This window comes from Chenopodium quinoa, unplaced genomic scaffold, assembly GCF_001683475.1.
Source record: "Chenopodium quinoa cultivar QQ74 unplaced genomic scaffold, ASM168347v1, whole genome shotgun sequence".
NCBI lineage: Eukaryota > Viridiplantae > Streptophyta > Magnoliopsida > Caryophyllales > Amaranthaceae > Chenopodium > Chenopodium quinoa.
Window position 1 is genome coordinate 47,825 of NW_018742656.1, and position 4,574 is coordinate 52,398.

Here is a 4,574-nt window from a genome sequence, read left to right on the forward strand (position 1 = left end):
TATGTCTGTATTAAGCGCCAATACTACAATAGAGCATGGGTGAAAAAGGGGAAATGATTTTGGCACACCCCTGTGTGAGCATAGTTTTTAATGCTCCTCTCACATAGAGATGTGCCAATATCAATAAAGGCTGCGCCAAAATCAATTTCCGTGAAAAAGGTGTATGCAAATGTGGATCAGCCGTGAACAAAATCAGGCTGACATTTTGATCCAGCATGAATGGATGCTAAATTTTATCAAATCTTAATTAGTTTAAGATGGTAGTAGGATGGAAGCATGAAACAAATATATGATTGATGATCAGGGCAATAATACACTAATATTACAGAAATCTAAGAGATTGGTCACATCTTCATCTTACAGGAAAGAAGAAATGCACTAACCAAATTTTATGAAAATCTAGACAATATACATGATCAACAAGCTAAACAATCTTCTGACAAGAACCCTTGTCAAAGATCTTAATATACCTAATATCGAGAACTCGGTTTCATGCTCCCTAAGAAAAAATTTGTAAGCCCAAGGCTGGCAAAATAATGTCCTCCACACTAAGTGTACTTGCCAATATGTAACTTAAAATTCTGAGATTTCAGATAAAATCATCCAGCTGATGGGAAACCAGACGTTAACTTAAATTGATCTGGGTGCTTATACTTCAGTGCCTGGAAATATGGCTGGGAATTGGGAGCCGACATCAACTCTTGTATTTACCGACATAACCCTGCATAAACCCAAACAAAAGAAAAAAGGGGTTAGTAATTAACCTGATGAAGAGGTTGGAAATAACAGGAAAACTGAGAAATACTTTTGAGACTGGACGGAGATGAAAAAGGAACTAATTCAAAATAGAATTGTCGTTATGGATCCAATCTTGACTCACCGCACGTTCATTTTATAGATCCTAAATGATGTTCCGCTTCAGAAGAAAGGAACAGGTTCACCAATGATTCAATGGATCACCCAAGAGATCAATGATAAGTCATATTTTTAGAAGTAACAAATCAAACAAACTTGTGCCACGGTGAGAGACTTCTTGAGCCAACCTAGGGCCTTAAAGTGCAGTTGGTCAATAACCCATCCACGGTGTTTGGTTCAATGTACAAAAAGGCTCAAGGCACACAGCGCACCAAGGTGTTTCCGAATTCCCTGCGCCTAAGGCGCTCCTCAGTGACAAGTCAGTGTGCCTCATTGAAGTGAAGCGCATATAATATACAATAAAAAGACTTCTGAAAAATTCTGTGCACCTCAGTGTGCATCAAAATTGCCTCGCCTAGACCACACTGGTTTGGTTCAATAATTTAAAATTTATTTGTATTTAACTCTCAATTTTTCTAAGGTATGGCTTCCCTAACCCACAGGAGGGACCTTTCAAATCAGAAATTAAAACAGGAATATATACCTCTGCCTCACGATGAACCATCATCCAGTTCAGAATGATACAATTTGAGGGCATGCTTGTTTATTTTAAGTTTTCGATACAGACTTTAAAAATAGAAACTAGTGGTAGGAAACTAAATAAAGATGTTTCCAGCACGAAGGGAAGTTTCCAAAAAAAATTTGGCTGTTTCTGTGTTCATATTCTAGCTTAAAACAACAGAACTTCTGATACCACAAAACCAAAAATTTAAACTGACAGTGATCAACTAGGCCCAAAGTTAATCTGATGCTGATAATTCTTCCTCTTTACTTTCTCTCTAAAGTTGGTCCCCTCATCTATAGTTCACTTATCTCTCACAAAATTTTCACCCTGCTCAACCAACAAGCAAAGAGTAGATATTAACTTAACAAACCCTACTTTTCATCACACATTTACCATCTAGGACTACACACTGTTTAAGTGCTGGCTTCTGCACTGCAGAGAATTTCGGACAGTCACTTTTAACCATAAGAAAAAGGTTGAGTAATCATGCAAGCATATTCTACGTCATCAGCTTAAATTTGTTGGTCAGCTAATAACCTTTTATTGCTTTCAATTACCACTAATTTTACCACTATTACTTAATTATAGCCTTAATTTTCGGGTCAACTAGCATTAACTAATTGAACTTCTTGCTATTTGACACTTGCAGTTCACAATATTTTTGCTCAACTGACCACATTATGGGATTTGATACAGTAATTTCACCACTTATTCGTGTAGTTTTAAGAAGACATAACATGATAATTAGAAAGATGGGAGATACTAGGAAAGAGAGAGAAAGGAGGAGATTGAGTATTCAATTAATCAACCAACATGTGTATTAGGTATGTGTTTTTGTTTCTAGGTATCATTATACATTCTAAAAGATTATAAACATGGAGTTGGTACCACAAACCCAAACCTGATACCAGTGCCGCATGTTGGACAAAATGACTCGTACAAAGACACAAATTTCACTAGAAAGTAAGAAATACCAGATTTAAGAAAAACCTTTCTCAGAAAAAAAAGGGGGGGGGGGGGAGGGTTGGCTCTTTAACATAACCAATCAAAGTTGACCTGACAATCTCACAACATTATTGTTTAATTCACACTAAAGTGTATTGAGCACAACAAAATTCAATGATCAAATGCAAAATTGAAGAGTAACATGCAATGCTTAAGGAGACTTCAACAGAAGACAAATAATAAAATAAGTCTATCTTAAAAGCAAACCAATGTATAATATGCCTAAATGCGAATAAAGAAATACATCAACGAAGAGAAAGGAACAAGATTAAAATATTAAATCCATATTTACACAAAAAGGCCATGAAAGCGAAAAGAAAAAGAGATTTTTTAAAAAAATAAATAAATAAAAAACAAAAACCTTGACTTTTTTGGTCCAAAGTTAATTGTCAAGTTTCTACAGTCAACTAGTCTATACCACGTTGGAGTGTAACAATCCTACCAGGGTATATGATGTACTCAAGAGCCAAATCTGATAGGTCAACATTGGTTGTTAATAGCATCCAATGAAAAAAAAAGAGAGAGAGAGAGAGAGAGAGAGAGAGAGAGAGAAAGGGGGAAAGTTAAGCACCCAATGGTTTATTTACTAAGGGTGAAAAAAAACTAATACACTAGGTTGGTTAGAGTGCAAACAAGTCTTCACAAGCAAGCCAACAAAGAGAATTTTCCAATAAAGAGCAGAAAAGTCTCAACTATGCAACCAGATAATATCATACAATTATGGCTGTAGAAACTAACCTCCACTAGTTGCGTAAGTTTCCTCCGTGATGAGTCAATATAATGATCTATCTTTGCCTGTGATTTGGGTAAACGGTGGTTTTTCATAGACCCAGATACTTTATCAACAGTTTTCTTAACAATTGTCTTAAAAACTTCCTTGCTCATATACCCTGCCGCCATTGTGGCTTAAGAACCTCCTTTACAAAAATTTGCAACTGCAACTTTGAACAGTTCATTGACCTAGAGTCCTTATTTTTCTTACTTCTCCCTTCTGACTTTACTTGATCAATCTCAATGCCACCTTCAGCAACATCCGCATCTTCATTGGGACTGCTAGGGCTTCCATTCTCAACAGCACCAACTTCAGCATCAGCTGTCTCCCCAAATTCATCGTTCTCCAGAGACACAGTTGCAGGAACAGCTCCAACCACTTTCTGCTTGTTGTTCTCTTCCACATCTAACACATTGTGACGACTGCTAAACTTTAACATGATATAAGAGTTATCAGCTGCATGGTCCTGCTTTGAGCATTCTTAATTGATTCTGAAAATGGATTTATGCTGTCAAACAAAGGATCATATGGTCTCCACCTGAAGTTGGCAGAGTTTGTCCCCCGACCTTAGAAGAATTTGATGAGGAAATAATCTGCCTTGATCCATGATCACCAGCTGATTGTCCATCATACTTAATACCACCAACATCCCCTCTTTCTTGCGTAAAGGCAATAGAACTGAATCTGGTGCTTAACGGCTGATCAAAAGTTGAAGCATATGGATTATAATGGGTGGAAATTCTCGATCCTCCTACATCAAAGAAACTAGATGGATTATCTTTGTCAAGTGTACTTGAAGAGTATCCAGGCATGGACTTAGACCCTCCAAGATGAGAAGACACACTACTCTCAACAGCAGTAAGATGTGGACCATATGGCGGTCGTTTCTGTGCTAACAGATGATTCTGGAAAGATTGTTTTGAAGATTCACTCGCAAGATTTTCCACAGGAAATGACTGAGCGTTCTTTACAGATAAATCTCCTTGGAATGACCCAGGTTGAGGGGTCACCCCAGAAACAAAAGAGCTGGAAGGTACAAGCTCTGCGTAGGAAACTGAGAATATATATCATCCCTAGCTAGATTGGGACCAGAAAATGGCTGAGCTGGAAAGCTGTTTGAAGGTAAATGATATGTATGATGTGGAAATCCACCAGCCTGAGAAAAACCAGGTAGTTCACCTGGGTGGCCTCTCAAAGACATCGGACCTGGAAAGTCATTTCTCAAAGGAAAATTACCATGCTGAAATTGCAAGTGAGTACAGGCATAGATGCACCACCCATATGTGATGGACGTGGTTGCGGCAGGGTATTCCATGTAGGATTCAGAGGAACAGGATAATGAGACTGAGGTAATGGAGTTTGATATAAGGACCACTT

At 37.8% G+C, this 4,574-nt stretch overlaps 1 long non-coding RNA gene across 1 annotated transcript; it reads right to left on the bottom strand.

Moving 5' to 3' along the window:
* Positions 1 to 269: 269 nt before the first annotated feature.
* Positions 270 to 3,306, bottom strand: LOC110722207. The gene is made up of 2 exons (XR_002511556.1): positions 3,164 to 3,306; positions 270 to 721 (listed from the first exon to the last, which is right to left on the bottom strand). It is a non-coding gene; the product is annotated as an uncharacterized LOC110722207 (long non-coding RNA).
* Positions 3,307 to 4,574: the final 1,268 nt, after the last annotated feature.